The sequence below is a fragment of the Aedes albopictus genome, chromosome 3, assembly GCF_035046485.1.
Source record: "Aedes albopictus strain Foshan chromosome 3, AalbF5, whole genome shotgun sequence".
Classification (NCBI taxonomy): domain Eukaryota; kingdom Metazoa; phylum Arthropoda; class Insecta; order Diptera; family Culicidae; genus Aedes; species Aedes albopictus.
The window spans coordinates 283,246,120-283,270,595 of record NC_085138.1 but is presented as its reverse complement, the minus strand read 5'-3'; the positions used below and the strand labels follow the sequence as shown (position 1 = coordinate 283,270,595).

Below are 24,476 nucleotides of genomic sequence, written 5' to 3'. Positions count from 1 at the left end.
AAGTGAAAATTTACAGCTGCTTCGTCTTCAAGAAATTTCGATTTTTATATGTGCTCGGCATTCATATTCGTGGTGCGATTTGGTGAGAAAAGTGTACCAGTGAAACACATCATATGACTAAGGGTATAGCCAATAATGGGGGAAATATTGGAATAAAAACGTGAAAGAAGCACTGCACCATTTCATGAAGTGAAAAAAATGCTCTGATACGGAATTGTCCAAGAATAATCGCGAAAAGATCTGTGCAATTACGAAACACGTGTTCATTACAAAAAAAAAAATCATTGCGCCATTTTTTTTTTATTGAGTAATGTGAAAAAAATTACTTCCAGCATAAATTAATTATCGAACGTGTGATAGTGTATAAGCGAAGCTGTAAAGCGACTTTGCTGATAGCCGTGAAGACATCAAGGTAAGAAAAAAGTTTTTCTACTTTTGGGGCAAAATATTCTGAGATTTTTCTTATATATTAAAATTTGTCCCGGCATCGACCAGATACCACAGGGGAAGTGGTGCGCTTGATCGCACACATTGATGCAGACAGTTTAATGTGTATGTGTTACCCGCATGTAAAACAATACTAAGCACATAGAACACGGCATGAAATCGTTAAATCTAATTCTTAATAAAAACAAACGATTTTTATGAGCACAACAATTGCAGGTTGGTCTTGTGAATAGCAAATCTTGTAAGATCAACCTGAAACTTTTGTGAAACGTAGTGACCATGGGAAAACTAGAGTTTGCTCAAATGTCTGTCTTCATTTCGATCAAATGCATTTTATACAGAGGATTATTATTTTTTCAGATTTTAATCCGCTACATATTAGCTCATTGTTGTATCAGTTATGGTAACTGAGGTTCTTATACAGCTTCTCGTATCTTATTATAATTAAGTTTGACCTTTCATTATTTAAGAACTGCTTACACATACAATCGTGATGATTTAAAACTTGAATAATAACAGTAAGTTTTTAGAAAAAAATATAAACTTTATCGATGCTCTCAAAGCTTTTACTACACACTTAATTCAGATTGCCGGGATATCAGCATTTTTCCATTCTTTTGCCGAGATTTGCACAGCCGAGTAATCAGCAAACAACAATTTTGCTGAGATATCAGCAATTTTGACAGTTCATTGCTGAGCTTCGGCAATCGTTTTGCTGAGAGTCAGCTAACAAATGTCACTTTTTGCTGGGATATCAGCTGATAGTTTTACTGAGCAGACGGCTGTGCGCGTTTTTGCCGAGCCCGCAAATCTGTTTTGAGTGTGTACGAGTGTATTGAATGAAAAGGAATTGCGTGTTTTCTATTTTGATCAAATTTGTGTTATGATATTTTTTGTTGAGAATTTTAGACTGTTTTAAGGACAAACGTCTTGGAATCCCGCTTCAAAAGTGCATCAGAACTTTAAACGCACAAATCTCAAGAAGCAAGTTCCAAATAACAGCGCATTTGATTATTCTGTTCTTGCTCACTTGTAATAAGCTTAAAATAAGAAGATCAGGTGCGCTGGTTTTGTTTACGAAGAGATTTGTGCGCTCGAAATCGTGAATAGGTGCCAAAGTCGGCCATTGTGGCGGCCATTTTGGGATTCTAACAAGTCTGTCCTTAAATGTTGGTGGTTCGGTACGACTACTGTTGAACGAAATGGTTTGGTGTAACCAACAAAAACAATGGTTCGGTACGGCCATTGCTACTGAGAGAGGTGGTTCGGTACGACTACTTGAATCGAATGGATTAATGATATTAACATAGATGTTTTGTAAGGAAAATAGCTCGATTAGAGTATTGTTGTAAAGTGGTTCGGTACGACTACTAATAAATGGAATGGTTTAATGTAACCAACAGAACATGGTTCGGTACGATCATGATCATTGAGAAAAGTGGTTCGGTACGACTACTTGAATTGAATGAATTTACGGTGTTACCCAGATGTTTTGTAAGGAAAATGGTTCGGTACGACCATCGTTGTGAAGTGGTTCGGTACGACTACTGTTAAATGGAAATGTTTGATGTGACAAACAAAACATGGTTCGGTACGACCATGATTACTGAGAGAAGTGGTTCGGTACGACTACTTGAATAGAACGGGGTGTTAGCACAGATGTTTTATAAGGATATGGTTCGGTACGACCATTGTTGTAAGTAATCACTGTGCTATATGTTTAACTATATGATTTGGTGTAGGTTTTGTATTATCACAATAAACATCACGAAACTATTAATCAAAAAACTGAGAAGAACGTCTACTGAAATTTCTATTAAATGGTTTGGCACGTATATGTTGTACTGAAATGATTTTACAATTATTGCATTAAGAAACTAGTACAACGCTATCAATGGTTAGCATGGTTTTTGATATCCATGGATTCAAATTACGTTGGTTTTAAATTACTTAAATCATTTGCTACCTCCAAACAACGTAATGGGTCGACATGATTTATTTCTTATAAGCAAGTTTGAAAAGCAAGCCTTGTTTTTACTTCCATAGCACTGTTTTTTCATAAAAAAAGCAAGTGCACTGCTAATATTCGTTTTTCTTTATTCTGGAATTTACAGAATCCAGAATGCCAGGTGGCAAATATGTGCGTGCCATTCCCGCTCTTGCTTCCGACGGCTCTGATTTTGAAGAGGAAGAGTCTGTCGTGTCGGACGATGACAGAGAAGAGCTGGAGGAAGCCTGTTCCGATAATTCAGTTGAGCCGTTGGAAGAAAATGACTGTGTTGTTCAAAGAGTTCGGAAAGTCACTAGGAAGCGTGTTGATCAGCGCTTGGTTGAAAGGCTGGAGCGCATGGAAAAAGCGCTTTTCTCTACACCAGAGCGACAGCTTGTTGCACCCACTGTTCCTCCATGGATTGCTCCACAGGACAGATCACTACAGAACTCAGGCAGTCAGGAAGTTCGTACTCCGTCGAAGCCAGATTACATTGGAGGGATTCGCTGGGATATTCGCCCTTTTCCGCAAGCCATACCTACTAGTAAACTGTGGACAGAATGGAGTCGCTTCAAATCTAATTTTGAAATCGCAACAGATTTGAACAACGTCAGCGAAACTAGTCGAGGCAAGCTATTGTATCTTCTCATGGGCGAACAGCTACAAGGCTTAATCACCGCGGCTAAGCTCTGTCCTAGTTTCGACGACCCGCAATGCTACTCTATCCTAACTCGGAATATTGGAACCTATCTGCGATCTTTGGTTGACACTACGGCGGAGCATGAAGAGTTCACCCGGCTCAAGCAGGAATCCAACGAGTCTGTCGTAACGTTTTATGCAAGAGTGGTAGAAAAAGCCTGTATGTGTGGTTATGGCGAAGATGAAAATCGTTTCATCCGGTCTCAGATACTTCAAGGAATGAGTAACCGCGACGTCGCTAATGCGGCGAGAACATATAATCACGACACCCAAACTGTAATTCAAGCTGCCACTCGAGCCGAGGCATTCAACATCAATGCCGGTCCTTCCAAAGCGGAGGGTATAATGGAAGTTGCCAATACTTCGAGCAACCGTCAGTTTGGCCAGAAACGATTTGCATCACGTGGATGGGAAACTCGCGATCGAGGAGGAGCAAGTGGCCCACCGAACAGGCGCCGGGAGCTACAAAATAGGTTCGTTGGAAAACGAAATCGATGCTTCAGGTGCGACCGTCCAAAGCACAATGGCAAACCGTGTCCAGCCTTGTACAAATCCTGCAATACGTGCAACGAACGTGGGCATTTTTCAGCCACATGCCGCAAGAAACGGGTGGTGAACCAGCTGGATATCTCGAAGGAAGATGACGAACCGCTCAAAAATGAACAGGTATGATCTGATCTTTTATTTTGTTCTGTTTTTAATAAAAATGGCAATCGCTGTGAAATGGGTTTGAACTGCAAAAACTGATGGTTGTTCTTCTTGTATGTCCTTATTTTGTTTGCAGTTGGTTAATTCTCTAACGCTTTCTGATGTGCTGGTCAACTGTTACGTGGGTTCATCGAAACCTGTATCGTTCCTCATAGACTCGGGTGCGGATGCAAATGTGATAGGGGGTAAGGACTGGGAGAGCCTCGAAAAGCAAGTAAGAATCGTCACAGTAAAACTAGAGTTTGTTGATAGTTCAGCTCACCCTGATGTCAAAGCATACGCCGCAGATCAACCAATGTCGGTATCGAAGATTTTTTGGGCACTGGTAGAGGTCGAAGGTCTCGACAAGCCCGTTGTCCGCGCTAAATTCCTGGTGATTCCGAAAGGACGTAGGTCGCTACTGGGACGTGAAACTGCTGCTGATTTGAAGTTATTGCTAGTTGGACAGGCGGTCAACAGTTCTGTACAAGAACAAGAAGGTGATGTTGAAATTTTCCCGAAAGTTCCAGGAGTAAAGGTCAACTTCAGTATCGACCGATCTATTCCTCCAGTTCGTAATGCTTATTTCAACGTTCCAGCGGCATTCAGGGAACCGGCTAGAGCAAGGCTGGAGGAAATGGAATCTAAAGGTATCATAGAAAGGGTCATGACAGCTCCACAATGGATCAGTGGAATGTCCGCTGTTCCGAAAGGCAAGGGGGACTTTAGACTTGTGGTGAATATGCGGGCCCCTAATAAGGCTATAAAAAGGGAATATTTCCGGCTGCCGTTGATGAACGAGATGAAGGCAAAATTACATGGAGCGCGGTACTTCACCAAGCTGGACCTAACTAGCGCATATTATCACCTGGAGCTAGGGCGTGAATCCAGAGAATTGACCACATTCCTCGCTGAATCTGGGATGTACCGGTTCACAAGGTTAATGTTCGGGGTCAATTGTGCCCCCGAAATTTTCCAGCGCGAAGTGACCCGTATTTTGGAGGGCATTGACAACGTTATTGTGTTCATTGATGATATATTGATATTCGCGGACACCCTGGAAAACCTGAGGAAAACAGTTGCTCAAGTGCTCAAAGCACTTAGGAAGAATAATCTCACGTTGAATGAAGCAAAATGCGAGTTCGACCGGGAGCGGGTCAAATTTCTGGGCCATGAACTGGATAAAGATGGCTTCCACGTCGATGAGGTAAAGGTTAACAGTATCCAAAATTTCCGTGAACCATCAACGGTATCTGAGTTGCGGAGTTTTTTGGGCTTGGCATCGTACGTAAGCCCGTTCATTCAGAATTTCGCTGACTTGACTAGTCCGTTGTGGAAGGTGGCCAGTTCTCGTACTTGGCAATGGGGACTTGAACAAACTGAAGCGTTCGAGAAGACTAAGAGCAAGATAATCCATTCAACGGTTGCTTTAGGATATTTTTCTGAAAATGACAAGACCGTACTGTATACAGATGCATCCCCGGTGGCGCTGGGAGCGGTGCTGACCCAGGAGAATCAAAACGGATCTCGGAGAATTATCAGCTTTGCTTCAAAAGCCCTGACCGCGACGGAGAAAAAGTATGCGCAAAATCAGAAGGAAGCTTTGGGTGCTGTCTGGGCGGTTGAATATTTTGCATACTTTTTGCTCGGTAGGCATTTCACCCTCCGAACAGATGCCAGAGGTGTGAGCTTCATCCTCAACAGAACTCGGGAGGATCCGAAGAGAGTACTGACAAGAGCAGATGGGTGGGCTCTACGGCTAAGCCCCTATGACTACGACGTGGAGTTCATTCGTGGTAGAGAGAACATTGCTGATCCTTCTTCACGCCTTTCTGGAGGAACGCCTGAACCATTCAATGAGGATACGAGTCCGTGGGAAATCGCTAGCCTTGAAGCAAACAGCATACAATTTCTAACTGAGGATGAAATTCGTGAGGCTACAAAACAAGACCAGGAGCTGATCAAACTAACAAACGCATTGCAGTCTGGTGACTGGCCAAAAGATCTTCGTCGATTCCAGTCAATGCGAGAAGATATTTGCGTCAAGGATGGTGTCATTTTGAAGGATGGTCGTGCAGTAATACCCAAATCTCTCCAGGAAAAAGCACTGAACATAGCCCATGAAGGACATCCCCTAGCCGCCAAACTAAAGACTATTTTGCGAGAACGTGTGTGGTGGCCAGGAATGGCGCAGGATGCCGAAAAGTGGGTCAGGACATGCCAGTCATGCGCAATCAATGGTCGGCCAGAGAAAACCACTCCGATGGTGCGTACCGTCATCCCCAAGACTGCGTGGGAAACTATCGCTATTGATTTTAATGGACCTTATGCCAAATTCGGAGGTATACATATCCTGGTGATTGTTGATTACCGTTCACGTTATCTCATTGCTCGTCCTGTAAAGTCGACCAGCTTCGAGCAAACAAAGAAAGTGCTCGACGAAGTCTTCGACATAGAAGGTTTTCCGGAGTGTATAAAAAGTGACAACGGTCCTCCATTCAATGGAGATGATTATGGTCGGTTCTGTCACGAAAGAGGGATCAAAACTGTTTTCTCGACACCACACTTCCCGCAGCAGAATGGCATGGTTGAGAATTATATGAAGATAATCAACAAGTCCATGTCCGTAGCTGCCTCCTCTGGGGGGAACTATAATGAAGAACTCCAATCGGCAGTTCGAGCGCACAATGCAGCTTCTCATACCGTTACAAAAATGCCACCTGAAGTAATTATGCATGGAAGGAAGATCAAGCGAGGCCTGCCGTTAATAGACCGAAAATTGCTTGATTATGACAACAGTGGCATTGATGAGAGAGACCGAGCAATGAAAATTCAAGCTAAACATCGTGAAGATGCCCGCCGTGGAGCCCGGAAGTGCCAGTTGAAGCCTGGTGATACGGTGATAGTAGAGCGACAAACGAGAGCAAAAGGCGACTCTAGGTTTGGGACACAGCGTTATACGGTCATGGAAGAAAGAAATGGGAATTTGGTGCTTGGAGACGACGAAGGGCGTACGATAAAGCGACACGTGTCCCAGACAAAGAAGGTTGTGGAATGGCGCGAGCAATCATTTGGACATCCGGAGGCTGAAGATGCTATCCCAACACAACGAGCCACCAGGAATAGGAAAATTCCCAAACATCTACAAGACTTCATCTGCATGGCAGATGTCAACGAGAATTAAAATGTGCAAGAGATGAATTTGGTTTCTGAATAAACATAATCGATCTAAAATAACATTCAAATAAATTTATGCAAATAAACTTTGGTAATATTGATTGTTTAACTTTTTTTAGCAACGACGCGATCAACAACGAGCATTTTCATCGTATCGTCTCCCTCTGCTTCGCTTCGATCACGCTCACACGGGTAGTGGTGATTTCCGAGAGGCAAGCACACGGCTCAGTCTTCGGTCGTCGGTCGAGAAGGTAAGTCCAACATGCGCTCTTGGGCGATTCTTTCATGCGGCACATTGACCATTCCACACCGGTGAAGGAGCATTTCATACTCAGCCGCCAGGATGCCCGAACAGACGCCGTTTGAGCCGCACCTCCTTGATGAACAGAGCTCGAGACGTACTTCCTTGATCTAGCTGAAGTCAGAAGGACAACAGGACCCAGGCTGCACTACCAGCTAAGCACACAACGCTTAGTTGTCGGTCTTTGTCATCGCTTGATCCGTGGAAGCATGAGGTAGGAACTTGTGAGGACCAGAGCTATGTTGGACGCTCTCTTTTTCAACTAACCGTTTTGCAGCCCATGGACTCTTATGCCTGCTGTTCAATTTCGCCCTGGAAGGTGTTATGCGACAAGCCGGCCTCAACAGCCAGAGGACGATTTTCACGAAATCTGGCCAATTTGTCTAATTTGTTGATGACAGGGATACTATGGCAAGGAAGTTATGAAAGGTGGTCGAGCTGTCCACCTGTCTGAAACATGAACAAGAGTCAACATTTTTATTGGACGAGTTCTACTGACTCATTTACTGAGATTCACATGACAAACAGGGATTTACACAATATGTCATGAGATCTACAGGACTTAAATATGAGCAAAAATCCACTCCTCAATCATATGTCTCAGAATTTTATATATAAATTTCTAGAAGTCTAAGTTCTTCAGCAGTTTTTTTTTCAGTGAACGGTTCGTCATAAATCCGCAACTAGATTAATTATGATCCATGTGGCAGGTGGCCTTTCATCGGATTCGGAATAATTGAAAAAGTTTAACCACGCCAATGCGAAAGAAAGTTGACAATTACCATTCTTGCCAGCTAGCTAGGCTCAAAGGAGAATGCAAGAAAAAAGTGGCCAATCTGCATTACGTGACTACGTTCTGCTGCATTTCCGAACAAACCTAGAGCAGCGACTCCGAGAAGGCAATTATCGACCTCGTCGTAGAATGTTTGTGCGGTTGGAAGTTCCGAGCGTTCCTTCAGACGACGAACCACGTGGGCCTCTCGGTTTGCACATAATAGCGATTATCAAAATGAGCTGCAACCATGCAGAGGAAGCATTAAAATTGGAATAAAAACTTTCAATTAAAGAGCACGTTCATTGGGTTCCGGCCATCGGGTACCAAGCCGGGGGGGATTTGGGAGAAAAATGCATCAACTCAGAGTGGACCACGTCACGGGGACGAGACGGGCTCAAATGGTATGCACATATTTGAAATTAAAACAATAATTTTCACGTACTTGTGGGCGAGATAGGGGCACGGCCAGACCCGTATACGGTTATAGTTACACGGTGGATGCATCGGAGTCGGTCGCGCCGGGGCTCACACGTGACGAGGAACCCAGTCGTAAATTACCTCGTCGTCGTCGTCGTCCTCGTCATGATAGCACAAGAATGAAAATATGCCGCAGAGGGACCCTTTATCAAGTGGTACATGCTAGGAGGCCAGTAAAAAAACGTCGACCAACATTTAATTTTCCCCCGCTGACCGAACGGGCTCTGCCTACCAGCAACCTATACCTACTACACGGGCTACTTCATAAAGAAAGTGTGTTTTTAGAGAGCGAAAAAAAAAAGCAGTTATGCCAATGCACCCGGGATGAATTATTCGGGTAATTTTGGGTGCAATCACGGCAGCGAGCGCGGCGGCAGTAGTGCACCCGGGTATATTTATGGTGTGTTATCAGGAATACGCCACTTTATGCAGGAAGCGTGATCTGTATGCAATTTTTTCGCGGGTATGGTAATGGAAAACCGAATACTGGGCCCTATAAAAATGGTAATGAATATTTTTAGCGAAGGACGTTGATTATTTTCTTGTTGAGCACAGTAAAATCAAACGGTCAGAGGGTATGAGTCTTTCATTCACACATGAGCGCCTCAGGGGTACATAGGTCCAATGTAAAAGATCTCCATCCTGAACGGCTGCTCGCTTTAGACTTGTCCTGGGCCCTGGTAAGAATCTGGTAAGGACGGTCGTGGAATGGGGAAGCCGCTTCACGATTCAGCGTGGTCAGATTCTACTAGAGACACCGGCCATATTAGATGTCGACTTGGCTAATGTCGGTACCAAGTATACCTGCTATAGTCGAAACGGAGCGGAGTCAATTATTGACGTGACCTTTTGTAGTCCTGGCCTAACAAGTAGTTCGAACTGGAGAGTAGATGATGGCTACACTCACAGCGACCACCTGGCGGTTCGTTATAGTATCGACTACAACAACAGCAGACAGCGGATAGAAGAAGAGGCGGCTAGGCCAAGGCCAAGCCTTCGCAGGTGGAAGACATCATACTTCAACGAAGGGGTATTTAGGGAGGCGCTCCGCCGTGAGCGAAACTTAATCGGTTTAGACGGCGACGAGCTGGTAGCGGTGCTCTCACGTGCGTGTGATGCGACCATGCCTAGGCGAGTCCACCCTAGAAATGGGAGGCCACCGGCTTACTGGTGGACCGACGCGATTGCGGACCTGCGCCGCGCCTGCCCACGGGCTAGGTGGCTAAAGCACTGAGCACGATCAGATGAAGAGCGAAACGAACGGCGGGTGGTGTTCGCCGCTGCAAAAGCCGCGCTTAAGACCGAGATAAGAGCAAGCAAAAAGGCCTGCTTTGAGGGTCTCTGTCAGAGTGCCAATACGAACCCGTGGAGTGGCGCCTACAGGATCGTTACCACAAACCCATGCGACATAAGTTTGTCCCAACTTGAAAATAATGGGATTAACATCGTACACAACGAGTTTAGAGATTTCTAAGCCTTGCATTGCGATTTTCGAACGGTAACTTCGAGTCGGTAAACACTGCAACTCTGGTGAAGCTCTATCATCAAACAGTTTCGACTTTGGGTTAGCAATAATTGATTATTCACGAGTTGAAAAGTACGCAACAAATTCAGCTTCCGTTTTGTCTGCAACAAAAAATTTCGAGATCATGTCATTATCTGTTACCAGTAGGGATAAAGAGTAATCGTCGCACCTTCTTTGTTGCCTGTTTTGTGCCTCTTTTGTCTGACAATTCTCTTCACTGTGCCTGTAAAAGAGCCTCCACAGCTATTACGGCACTGTCCCAGATGATGTCCAATAGCTCTGCGGTGTACGTTAGTAAGCGCAAGCTTCTGGCTAGTGTCGCTACGTCCATGCTGTCTGCAACTTTCTGGTGCAGCTGATAGGGCCTGAAGGGTAGTAAACCCTTCCTTACGGGCAGCTCAGATTGGGTTACACCTAGGCACCAGTTCATGATGTCTGCCAAGCGCCTTCCGAGGATAAAGGAAGTGGTGAGGGAAACTGGCTAAGCGCCAGAATGTTACCGTGATGGACTCTTCAGAGCGAGTCACCGATGTTCGTTGCTGCAGGCTATGCAGCTAACCTTGAGGGTGCGATGTGCACTAGCCTCTCTTTGAAGCAATACCTTCTGGGTGGTTCCGGAGAGATGAAGGGTTTGGCGACATTCCTATGGTCGCCTGTTTAGTGAACAGAAAGTTGAGTTACCACCCCCTCCCCGCTGGCCAATAAAGAGTACTCATGTACGCCCCCCTTTTCGAAGTCATCCCTAACGGGCGTACCACGAAGGTAAGGAAGAGAGAGAGAATGAGATTATAGTGGGACGATCCCCATATAACCCGAAAAACCACCTCTTGGGTATCTGATCAGCAGCTTCTCTCATTCTATAAAAAAGTGAGTGCCGATCAAGAAAGTTCTGACAATTATGTGATTGATTTTACTGAAGACTTTATCAATTTGTCCATGAAAAACAAAGAAACAAGAATAGTTAACCACGTGAAAAATATGTACGATCACAGCTGTTCGAGAACATCTTTTTCCCTTCATTTAATCAAAACTTCTCCCAACGACTGTTTGGATATTATTTCTGTCAACGAACGATGAAAGTTCATTCTCGAATCTAATTACTCGGTCGCAACGGTCCTGTCGTTTCCCGTCATTTGGGGCAATAAGTTTTCCGACCGGCGGTGGAGAGAAATGCTTTTTCGTCCTTCACATTTTCGTCAGCAGCGGGGGACACGCACCGCTCCGTCTATTTGGGACATCAATAAATGGAGTGAATGTGTAGTGTAGATGAATGTTGTACCTGTCCCAAACTTCACGGCTCAAGGTTTTCTGAGTGAACCGAGCGCACACGCGAAGGGACGATGAGGGGACGAGGAAAATTAACCCTTGTCAAACACAAGGGTCATTATCGTTATCCTTTTAACAAGTTTCTCTTGAAGGATACCATTACCGTGTGTATTTTAGTTGGTCGTCGCTGCTGTCCCCATTCACTACCTCCACCAACCGACGACACACGGAGAAAGATTCGGTCAAGCAGATAAAACTTTTTCTTGGAAAACGAGTGGGTGGGACACACAACGCAACGTTTAGGAGCGAGTTTGTGTCATAGTTTTCAACAACTTGATGGTGAATTGGTTTGGGAATTCGTGTTCATTGGGTCGGTTGTTGTCAACGAGTTGAAAGTTGTCGTTTGTGATTATTATGTTTATGATTGAATAGGAAAATGAAATTTTATTGTTAGGGTAGGTTTCATTCGAGACGCAAAATGAAAGCCTTTGTCATTTTGAATCAAGTTCAATGAGATGGGACTCAAGAGATTAAAAATATTAAAGATAAAAATCTTACTTACCACTTTTTAATTGAACTGGAGGTAATCTGAAATGAAAGAGAACACAAATCAGATTCAAGAATGTTTCAATATTTTTTTAGGACAAATTAAATATATTAGTGATGTCTTTGACTTTACTTTACATCCACCTTGAAGACTTTATTTACTCTCGTTGATTTTAGTTTAAGAAACTGCCATTATTAGTTAACTCGTAAACACCCGGGACGATCTTCTCTTCGTAGAAATGCAATATCTTCTTTGTTTCAAAACATTTTACCCTGGACTTTTTTATAGCCATGGGAAATAGTTGTGCTAAGAAATGCATGGTATCTCCCCCCTTTGCACCCTCCCTCCTTTTGCTGGGAGCCGAAAATACGTGGCTCTTTTTTGTATTTTTTTTTATAAATTCTACATATTTTTGCTCAGTTTTCATCGTTTTGCTAATTATCAATAATTTTCACTAATCCTTAACATGTAATGTATTACAGTGGTTTTTCGGTTTTATCACGGTCAAAAAAAATTTTCCCGTGATATAAACGAAACCGTGAATTTGGCGAAACAAGAAATAATTGTAATTTTTTTATTCAAAATCATTCTTCTGCTAAATATATGAGTCGTAGCTCATATTTTTTTAACTGTTTTGGTGGACTGGACAGTACTGTATTGATTTCATATTGATTTCGGAGTGTTTTAAAACAAGTGTGATAAAAACGAAATGAAAATTGTGATAAAATCGAATAGAAAACCGTGAATTTGGGCGAGTAGTGATTAAAATAACTAGTGATAAAACCGAAACGCCACTGTACTACCCATCATAGTCCGTTGAAGATTTGATCCCAGAGCTATTCTAAGGCCTCCAAAGTACTCCTAAGTTTGTGATACAAATCCAACATTATCAACTAAATTTTATAAACGATGAATGATCACAAAACATAGTTTACAGTACTCAAAAAGCCTCAAAGCACCTCTAGAAAATACATGGTACATACATTGGGTGATCTAGGCATCCAAACTACTCTGGAATTCATTTCTTAAGATCTACAACATCTACCATCGTTTGTGTTCACTCTGTTCAAAAAATTTAGTCACGTTGATGTCCATTAGAGCTCGCAATGCTATGAGCAGCTTGATATTGTGATAGTTGGACATTCCGTGAAATGCAAATGGCCTCCAATACACTTGGAAGTTTGAGTTACGATATCTACAAATTTATCATGCTTTAGTTGTAAAAAATATTCGTGGAATGTAGTCTATACAGCTGGTGGAGCCTTAGTACTCAGCTAAAATGCTTTTGGTACATTCATGGGATGTTCCAGGCTTTCCAAACTATTCTGGAATCAGGACCTTCAAGGTCTACAGGCAGGGATGGGAACACTCACTTGCAGAGAGTTACACTCACTTGATGTTTTCTCAGCTTAGAAGCGTATAATCAAGAAATGATGTATGGACGACTTTTGTCTTGTGGTTTTGTCTAAAACTTTGCCGAATTGAGTAGTGGTCACACACGAATCACAAAATCGTGATAAAGCTGTGAAAGCGACTCTCCACGAGGTGAGTGTAATTTACATTCACCTCGTGGAGAGTTGCCTTCGCAGCTCCTTCATGACTTCGGTATGCGTGTGCGACCCCTACTCTATTCGGCAAACTTTTAGACAAAACAACAAGACAAAAGTCGTCCATACATCATTTCTTAATTGCACGCTTCTAAGCTGAGAAAACATCAAGTGAGTGTAACTCTCTGCAAGTGAGTGTTCCCATCCTTGTCTACAGGCTCTACTCTTGCTTCTCTTCACTCTATCGACATAACTCTTTCACGATTGTGTCTGTTGCAACTCATTATTTTACGAGTATCTCTATGTGTTGCTATTTTGGTGTCCAGTGGCATACAAATGGACCCAATGTATTTTTGTATTTTAGTATGGGTCGCAATATCTATAAATCTTGGGATGTTTTTAATGTAGCGAATTCTAGCGGAATATAATGCACGCTACTCTCAGAGCCTCAGAGTGCAATTCTGATAACTGACAAAATTCACTTGGTGATCTAGGTCATCCAAACTTTTTTGGAATTATTATTATTAGCTTTATTAGGGAGATTTTCAGCCCGAGGCTGGTTCATCTCCAAAGATTTTTTTTTTTGGAATTAGACTTTCAAGATCTACGAGCTCAACTCTTCTATCTCTTTACTTTATCGATGTATTTCTTTTACGATTACCTCTTTTGCATCTCATAATATTTTGAGTATATCTTTGTGTTACTTGTACATCCACTGACATACAAATGATCTTTATGGTATTTTGATGTGGCGGAAATTTCCCAAGAATTCCTCCAGGCCTTCCTCGGAAATTCTTCCAGGAATCCCTCAGAAATTCATCGCGATGTTTTCCGACAAAACCTCTACGAGTTCCTAGGAAATGCCTCCAGGACTTGCCGTGAAATTCTTCACGAGGTTCCCGGCAGTTTCTCGGAAATTTCTTCAAGAACTATGCTGGAATTCCATCAGGAGTTAGTTTTCCAGGGATTCCACCAGGAATTGCAGAGATTCCTCCAGCGATTTCTTTAGAAATTCTTCCAGGGATTCCCTCAGGAATATCCCCAGGGATGCCTTCGCGAATTCCTCCATGGATTCATATCCATGAATTCATTCTGGTATTCCTCCAGGAGTTCCTCCAGAGCTCCTTCAGGAATTCATCCTACATTTCCTACAACAACTAATAAAGTCTTCAGGAATTCTTCAAGCAATTCTTCCAAAAATTCCTCCAGGGGTTCCCTCAGAGTTTCTTCCAGGAATTGCTCCAGGTAATTTCTCCGGGTAATTTTCCCGGGTAATTTCTCCAAAAATTCCTCCAGGACTTCCAGGAATTTCTCCATGAATAACTACTAATACATCTAGGAATTCGTCAAGGGATCCCTTCAGAAATTTCCCCACGGTGTCCTCCAGAAATTCTTCTATGGGTTTCTCCAGCAACTCCAACAGGGGTTCTTCCAAGAATTCCATCAGTCATTTCCAAGGATTTTTTTCCAGGGATTCCTCCAGGAATTATTCTTAGAAATACTTCAGGATATATTCCAGAAATTCTTTCGGCAAATAATCTAGGACTTCCTTCAGGAATTACATCAGGAATTTTTCCAGGAATTACTCTACGAATTCCTCTAGGAATTGTTCCGAGAAATACCCCAAGAATTCCAACAAGAATTCCAACAGGAATTATTATAGGAATTCCAGGAATTCCTCCAAAGCTCCTTCAGGAATTCATCCTAGATTTCCTACAACAACTAATCCAGGGAAGTTTTCAGGAATTCTTCAAGCGATTCTTTCAGAAATTCCTCCAGGGATTCCCTCAGAGTTTCCTCCAGGAATTGCACCAGGTATTTCTCCGGGTAATTTCTCTAAAAAATCCTCCAGGATTTTCTCCACGAATACCTGCAGGAATTTTTCCATGAATAACTACTAATTCATCTAGGAATTCGTCAAGGGATTCCTTCAGAAATTTCTCCACGGGGTCCTCCAGAAATTCTTCTATGAGTTCCTCCAGCAACTCCAACAGGGGTTCTTCCAGGAATTCCATCAGTCATTTCCAAGGAATCCCTCCAGGGATTCCTCCAGGAATTCTTCCTAGATATACTTCAGGATATATTCCATATTGTTCCGGGAAATACCCCAGGAATTCCAACAGGAATTATTACAGGAATCCCTCCAGGAATAACTGAAGAAATTTCTACAAGAATTGCTGTAGGAATCACCACAGAAATTTCCCCAGAAAATCCTTTAACTCCAATTATTGCGGAGAATACATTAGGAATACCTCGCGTGAATTCCTCCAGGAATTACTCCATGAATTCTTACAGGGAATACTCCAGGAAAACCTCCAGGAATTCCTCCAGAAAATAAAAATTAAAAAAAAAACCTTCGAAAGTCCCTCTAGCAGTTTCTCCAGGAATTCCCCAAGAAAATCTTTTAAAAATTCCTTCACAAATCACTACATGAGTTCTTCCAGTACTCCAGGAATTCCTCCAGGGTTTTCTCGAGACATTTCTTCAAGAAAACCTTGAAGAAATTCCTGGAAGTATTCTTGCAGGAATTCCTGAAAAAAAAATCTTCAAGGAAATCTTGGAGAAATCCCTAGAGAGATTCTTGGAGGGCTACTTGAAAGAATTCTTGGAGGTATTCCTGAAGGAATTCACGGAAGAGATTTCTGGAAGGGATTGTTGGATGTCTTGGAAGAATTCCTGGAGGAATTCTTGGAGGTTTTCCCGAATTCCTGAAGGTATTGGTTTATAATCCCTGTAGGTATTCATAGAATATTTATAAAGGAATCCCTGGCCAAATTCCAGGAAGGATTCTTGGAGGATTTTTTTGACAGAGATATTGGAACAGGTCTTGGAGATATTCCTATTAGAGTTCCTGTCAGAATTCTTGAAAGAATTTCTGGAAAAATTCCTGGACGGATTCCTCAAAGAATATCTTGGAAAAAATCCTGGAGGATTTTTTGGAGAAAGTTTTGGAGGAATTCATGGAGTAATACCTTGAGAATTTCTTGGAGACATTCTCGGAGGAATCCCTGGAGTTATCCCAGGAGTATTTTCTTGAGGAAATTTTGGAGGTTTCCTGAAGAATGTTGGAGGTATTCAACATTTTGGATCAATTCTTGAAGGATTTTCTTGAAAATATCCCTGAAGGTATTTATGGTGAAATTCCTGAAGAGATTCTTGGCAGAAGATTTAGAGGGATCTCTGGTGAAATTCTTGGGGAAGGTCCTGTATGATTTTTAGGAATTCTTGGAAGGATTCTTGGAAGAATTCTTGACAGATGTCTTGGAGGAATTCCTGAATGAATTCTTAGAGTAACTCCTTGACGAATTTTCGGTGGAATTCCTGAAGGAATTTCTGGGGGGAATTCGTGGAGGACCTCCTGAAGGTATTTTCGGAGGATTTCCTGGTGGAATTCTAAGAAAAGTACCCGGAGTTATTGCGGGAGGAATTTTGGCTTAATTCCTTGAATAATTTCCTGAAGCAATTTTTGAGGAAATCTCTGAAGGAATTCTCAAACGAATTTTTAGAGTAATCCCAGAAGTATTTTCTTGAGGATTTTCCAAAGGTTTCTTGAAGGATCCTGGAAGAATTCATGGAGGAATTTCTGGAGGAATTCTTAAAAAAATGTGAAAAATCCCTGGGGGACTTGAGCTGAAGATATTACACAGGGATTTTCTAGAAGAATACAAGGTTTTACTAGAATTTCCTCCATTATTTGATATGAATAATGCTTGTGAAATTTGACATAAATGTCACTATTATATTCTCTACGTCATTTTCTCAACATGTTCAATAAACTCTTGATATTTTCATGTTAAATCAAGCATTTAGACAAAATTGAGTAAAACTTGGAGAAAACACAATCATGACCACATGATTGCTTCGTACAATAGAGTTAATAAACTATAGAGGACGAATGTCGCTGGCGTCGCTGCCGAAACATCTCTTGCTGGCGGAGATAGGCTGGGCTATAAGTGTCAAAGCGAAAAAGTATGCAGTTTGACAGATAGATACCCGACATGTTTCCGAACGAGAACAAAGGGAACAGCAGCGACATTCGTCCTCTATAGTTTCTTAACTCTATTCTTCGTACATACATATAATGCAAATGTATACCAATTACCCATCCAAACCTTTAAGACATCCTTCAGTAGCTACTTGAACATTGTTTCTAAATCCCCTTCACCGATTAGCATACATTTATCGTCGTCAGTGAGACCCAAACCATTAGACCGAACTAAAATTGGTTAAACAAGATCCTAATTTATTCGCTTACCAGATCACATGCATATGCAACGTCTCTGGACTCGCTATCGAAATTGTACTCGCACAAGTTTCCTTTTGAAGACGCTTCCTACACAGGCAGCTCCACATCTAAGAATGCATCGCCGCCATTCATACGCTAACCTTAAAACTTCATCTTTATGTGCAAGGGTCCGCTTGCCAGTTGCAGCTCCGGAGGACAATCAACCGGAAGGAAGAAAGACCCCGAGTGCCGTGCATCCTTATCTTAACATGGAACTCTACATAATCCTTCTCCTCCTCCTCCTCCTGTCTATGGTGTACGATATCAAGAAGCAACAGTCAGAAGAAACCAGCAGCCCTTGCGTGGAGGACAGCCACAGATCTGAGCAAATGGCGAACAAAAACCATCACTAAACGATATGCTTTTAAGAGACAGGTTCAATTTGCGGGCTGTCATGCTTTTGACTACAAGATGGGTCAACTTTTTCTTGAGAATCGCCAAAAGTTTTAATTTTTTCAGGGTAGGGAAGCAGACAGATTATTTTTTGCTGGCGATAGTGAAACTGCCATTTTTAGGCAAAATTAAAGAGTGTATTTAACCTAGTTAAAACACCACCGAACTCAGAGCTGCAGATAATCATCATGCAGGAAGAATGCCGCTCCTAAGACAGCGATGTGAATCTTCAGTACCGTCATTGAAAATTGAACTTTTTTTTTCCGGAGCTCGTTTCTTCTGGAATCTGGATAGTTCCCTCGCGGACATGCAGGTTTGCCCGTGCGGAAAATTCTTCATGAAGGTTCCACATATACATATGTACAGGTATACTGCCGTGCCGGTAGCTTCGTCCTTAGACCAGGTCCTTTCCTGAGCAAGGAAGCGTGCTGCTGAAACATTCGCCGGAAATGTAGATCATTTGGCAAGTCGAGACAAATCGTCTTACGTTTTTTTTCTCTCTCTCCTCCGTACTGCTTCATGGGATTGTAAGCTCCAGATGAGAAGGAGTACGTTTTTTTCCGCTTCGACTTTACGATCCATTTATCTCTATATGTACTTTATGTGGCGGTGCACTAGACTAGCACACAGCCGGTATGCAAGAGCACGCTCATTCATAGTCACACGACGCGACGTTACTATTCCTAGCATGGAAATGGAGGTAGGAAGTTTCCACGCGAACTCGGAAGAATACGAATGCCTTGCTATCGTCACCAGACCAGCCCGACAGGATGTGGGAAAACGGCATGGAAAATTGTTCGCTTCATCTTTTGGGAGACGACCGACGACATGTACCAACTATTTCAGTATTTACATTTCAATTTGCTGTTCAGCAACGCGTTATCTCGTTGCCAGGTTCTACTGTTTGATGGCAGTACATTTGCATCTACCTATGGGCACATGTAAGCCTCTTCAATCATTGATGTAGCCTTACGGTCGCTTTAGTTGGTAAAGTACACCAGGGCGAATTGAAACGGGCGGGTTAACAAGAAACAGTATTATCTTATCATGACAAACAGATTGAATGCCACAATATTGTTTTTTGGAACAAACAATATTTGGCCGAATTATTATATAAAAAAATTAGAGGAGCTTTTTAATATTCTAGCTGCCAGATATATTTATTGGTCATAGGTTATTCTTTCTAGTATTACCATTCAGGGATTTGTTGGCACTGAAATAGCCCGTATACCAAAAATTTCTCCTTCTTTAACCGGGTACCCTGTCGGCTACATAAAGGTTAAACAATAGGCTGATCTTTCGAGTTTTACTGATTTCAAGAGGAATTCCGATAGAAAACTCTACAATAGGCATTCCGCGGGAGCATTTGAGATATGTTGAGTGAGACACTCGGAGAAAACACGAAATGAACTCTGACAAAAATTCCGCGAGGAACTCTGGGAGCAATAGTGAAAAAACCTCTGACAGAAATCATGGGAAAAATAAACAGGATCCCCATGAAAAATTCTAGGATTAATCGATTGAAATCCAGGAATCCTGAAAGACTCTCAAAAAGTAATTCAAAAAAGAATCGCTTGAATCTTGAAAAAAAAAAATGCTGGTAGAAATTCGGAAGAAACTCCGAGAGAAATTCAAAAAGGAATACTAAGAAAAAAATCGTTAAAAAGACGTAAGGATTTTGTGAGAAATTTTGAAGGAATCGCAAAAGGTATCTCTAAAGGAGTTCCGAAAAAAAATACGCTGATGAAATTTCTGGAAAAATTCCTGAGGAGAAGTTTAAGGATGATCAGTAGCTTAAGCGTCACTCTGCGAGGGAGGGACTTCTGAGGCTTTTTGAGAACCCGGCTGAGGTTCTTTCTAGGGTGGGACAATAGAAATGTATTTCGAACACCCGAAATCACTACGATCAATCTACCGTGGAATAACGAAATCAAAAAACCTTCAACTCTAAATTTGAACTTAGGAGAATCGTAAGATGAATGAGAAGCGGCAGATTTAATCAGACGCAGCTAAGTAAAACAATATCCGAACAATTACTATACCATTCCTACAACTTCGGCGTTCTAAGAGATGCGATTGTATTTCTCAATCGTGTATTGCCCATTGCACGGTGACGTCATTAAGAAATCGTTCTCTTTCTCTCCTACGGGAAATTAGAAAACAACAGGACCAACACTGGTCAAATTTGACAGGTACTGGTCCTGTTGTTTTCAAACTCTCTGAAGGAGTAAAAGAGATAGAATTTCGCCGTGAAGTGGTCTATTGGCTGATCTCACTTTTTCACAGAGGTCTATCGGGATTGTAACATAAGGCTGCATTTGAAAAGGCTGAAAATGCATATATAAGTTATAGCACGTCTTTCTTTTCTTGGAGTAACGCCCGAACTGAGATCGAACCTGCTTCTCAGATTGGGCATATCGTGTAACAGGCACGACGATACTCAAAGGGAATCAAGAAAATTCGCGAATCGTACGCGTAGCCCTCAGCATGGGCCCCAGCTTCGAAACTGAGCTTATAGTGAAAAGGCTAATGGTGCATACCAACAAACGCAAAAAGGACATGATAATATTCATATCGTTAAGGTATCCTCCTTAACATGAGCTATTCTTTTGAGTCATGTTGTTTTGGAAATGGTTGTCATTACGGCTACTAAAACAATATCATCAGAGATTTTCCCTTCTTTGAAACATATGCTATTCCTTTGAAAAATACTGTCTTAGTATTAGTCGTAAAACTTTCCGATTCAAAACATAGTAACCGAAGCATGTTCCCACAAAATGGCTCAGTTTGGTCAACCATGAACTAGGGACGATAGGTAAAGCTCAAGCAAAACCAATACGAGTGCCACGGCTGGGTAATCGATCAACAAGCAAGTTTTCAAATAGATCGTAAAATCAATGAATGTATGTAATTATTCCCAATTGCCGTCATCTGTTTATCTGAGCTGTTAGTGTTGAGGTTAGCTTTTGGGATAGTACACTCGAAAACTAGTCGAATCACTTCAGCCTTATGTTATTTCAGCCTCTCGATGCATTCAGCCTTCTGTAATTTCAGCATTTCGTCAGCCTTTTGCTGTTTCAGCCAGTCTTGTGCATTATCACCATCATAACACGAAAAAGCCGCAACATCAACATTGCTCTTCTTCCTCCATCAACGCTACAGCCGACCGTCTCTATGTTGCTAACGAACACATTCGAGACGAACGCATTGGTACGGTGCTGGGTGGCTCTCATCTAAAAGGGCCAGGATGAAGGTCAATTTGTGAAGTAGTATTGCATGGCTCAACAAACACAAATACAGCACGCCCTATGAATATGAATGCAAGGTGTAGAACAAAAACTTGCTTCGGTGTTTCATCGTGTGGTTCGAATACAAGTGACGATCGCTGCTGTTGGATTTGGTTGACTCTGCATTGAAAGAGGGTTGGCTTGAGTGGCTTTTGCGTGAATCGAATATGTTTTGATGGACTGTGTTTGTCGTATGAAGTGATGGTTAAAGCGAGTGTCGTTTGACATCAACCATCCTGAACTGCACAACCCTGATTTCAGCCTTTCGTGATTCAGCCTTTTGTACGTAACCCGGTCTATCGCATCCTTATCTAAAGGTGATGTCAAGCTACTGTTCTGATTTCAACTTGATTCTACTTCTTATCTTGAATCTGATCATCCGGGCAGTAGGGGGTTGGTGTCAGGCCCCACGAGCCAGCCGTAAAAAACAATTGTAACGGAAAATCAGCTACAGAATAATAAGAACCAAGACCAATGGCAAAGACCCCAGCAAACAAAAAGGATTGGCGATTGGAAACTCGGTACGTGAAACTGCAGATCGGTAATTTCTTTCTGGCTTGCAGTCTTATGTGTTGGCTCACGAAACAATTATTTTTGCTCCAACGTTTTGATCCCGGTTTGAATCTTCATAAGGGGATAAAAAATTATTCGTCACTGTCCATAAACGTTTAGCCTGTAAAGATCCAAACCGGGATCGAAACGTTGGAGCAAAAATAATTGTTTCGTGAGCCAACACATAAGACTGCAAGCCAGAAAGAAATAACCGCTGTAACTCTCTCAGTCGAAAAAATTCAAAAAGGAACTGCAGATCTCTCAACTTCATTGGGAGTACCCGTATACTCACTGATCTACTTGATGACTGCGGGATAGGCATCGTAGCGTTGTAGAAGGTATGTCGGACACGATCCATGGTGCGAACGTTTAGAGGTAATCATACCATCTACCAGAGTTGCGGCAACACACGTGAGCTGGGAACAGATTTTATCGTGATGGGCGACATGCAGAGGTGCATGATCGGTTGGTAGCCGATCGACGAAAGAATGTGCAGGTTGAGGATCAAGAGCCGATTCTTCAACTTCAGCATAATAAACGTGCACAGCCAAAGACGCATTTTACGAATGATACATAACTAGTTGATGAACTTACTGTAAAAATTTGAGAATATTTGATGCCCTTTTCGAAAAGTTACAGCGAGTTGAACATTCTTTGAAAAGTGAAAATTTTACCTGTCCCAGTTATTTTGAGTATCCCCTGTATATTATGAGACAAGTACAATGATACACTATGCCCGGGGAGTCGAGAAAATTTTCCCGACCGGAGCGAGAATCGAACCCGCCGTCTCCGAATTGGCGATCCGTAGCCTTAACCATTAGGCTAACTGGAGACCCATCTTCCGTCGTCTGTCACCTAAAACGAATAAGTTCGTGGGAAGTTTTCAAGCCGACTTCATCAACGGCCGGTCGGCAACGGACCAGATCTTCACCGTACGGCAAATCTGCCAGAAATGTCGTGAATACCAGATCCCAGCGTAGGATAAGTGTACCAATTATGGCTATAGTACCAATTATTCGCCATAGTTGATTTTCACACTTTATCGATATATACCAACAATAAAACAATGTGAACAACAGATCACGTTCACAAAAGATGGTTGCACTCATTTAAAGTCCACATTTTGCTCAAATTATGGTAGAAATAAATCATTTTCCTTAAAATTTCGGCTTCCTTGCACCCTTTTTCGCCATAGTGTACCAATTATAGCAAATCCCATTAGAAATGCATGCAAATAGTGCGAAAAGGAACCGAAGTTAAAAAATGTAGCCATAACTGGTACAGGGTTCCTATCATTGGCACACGCTGTAATAAATACTAAAAAGTAGTTTTGAATACGTTTTTATATTTTTCCTGTAAAGTATGGAAACTAAACTATCTTTCAACATATTGGTGACATTCGTTGATCTTCTCGTTATTTTTGTACAAATAGATGTTCTTAGGTAGTGCCATAATTGGTACAGGCACCCTACCACCTGTTCATCGACTTCAAAGCGACATACGATACCGCCCCAAGTGATAAAACTTTGCTCAAGAATGTTTCTTCCTCGTTCAGTCTCGTTCAGTATGTACAGCCTCTGGCTGAAGACGCTGTCCGTGTCTTTAAAAAGGTGACAGACTCTCATGCCTACTCTTCAATATCGCTCTGGAATCCAGGGTACGATTTTCACAAAGTCCGGTCAATTGGTGTGCTTTGGCAGAACTATACACCCGCCTGAAATGTGAAGCAGCATCGGACTGTTGTTGAATGAGTTCAAAACAAAGTACGAGAAGCGTGTTCACCTCGTCGGCCAGAGTGTAGCAGAATTTGACCCGGAGCCAATCTGTGTTCTCCAAAGCTCGGTTACTACACTTAGTCCTAGGATCTCTAGTTTACCCTGCTGGGCTAGTGTCAATACATCCCAACTTTCAATTCATGTCAGTTGTTTTGCGCTAAAAGTCGTTGGCGTTGAATCAGATCGTAATCTTTCATTTTCGGTTTCTGTAACGGTTATTGAGTTTCGAGAACAGTAGGTTGGTGGACTAAGGTCCCCTACCCACCGTGGTGGGGCTGCCACCTTAGCTATAGCTAGGAGCATTTCATACTCAGCCACTGGATGCCAGAACATACGCTGTTTGAGCCGCACCTCCTTGGTGAACGGACGCTCGGAATGTAACCTCAATCTAGCTAAAGCCATAAGGATAACAGTGCCCAGGCTGCGCTACCAGCTAAGCACACAACTCTTAGCTGGCGGTGTTTGTCATCGCTTGACCCGTGGAAGCATGAGGTAGGGACTTGTGAGGACCAGAGCTGTGTTGGACGCTTTCCTTATCGACTCACCGTTTTGCAGCCCTTTGGAAAATCTAGGAAATTCTCAAAAGAGCTCCAGAGGAACTTCTGGAAAAAAAATCAGAAGAAACTTCTGGATGAATTTCAAACGCTACACTTGGAAGATTTGCACGAGGGTATTGCCTTTCTCGCGCACCAAAGTGTACTGAAAGGCTATATATTCACTCAAAAAAACGAATTTTCGATAGAAGG

General features: G+C 42.3%; 1 protein-coding gene across 1 annotated transcript in view; it reads right to left on the bottom strand.

Moving 5' to 3' along the window:
- The window catches only part of LOC115257546 (uncharacterized), a 380,825-nt gene that overhangs the window by 23,241 nt on the left and 333,108 nt on the right, over nucleotides 1-24,476 (bottom strand). Inside the window, exon 11 of the transcript XR_009999519.1 lies at nucleotides 11,907-11,932. The gene's annotated coding sequence lies outside the window, so the exon portion shown is untranslated. The remainder of the gene's footprint in view (nucleotides 1-11,906; nucleotides 11,933-24,476) is intronic.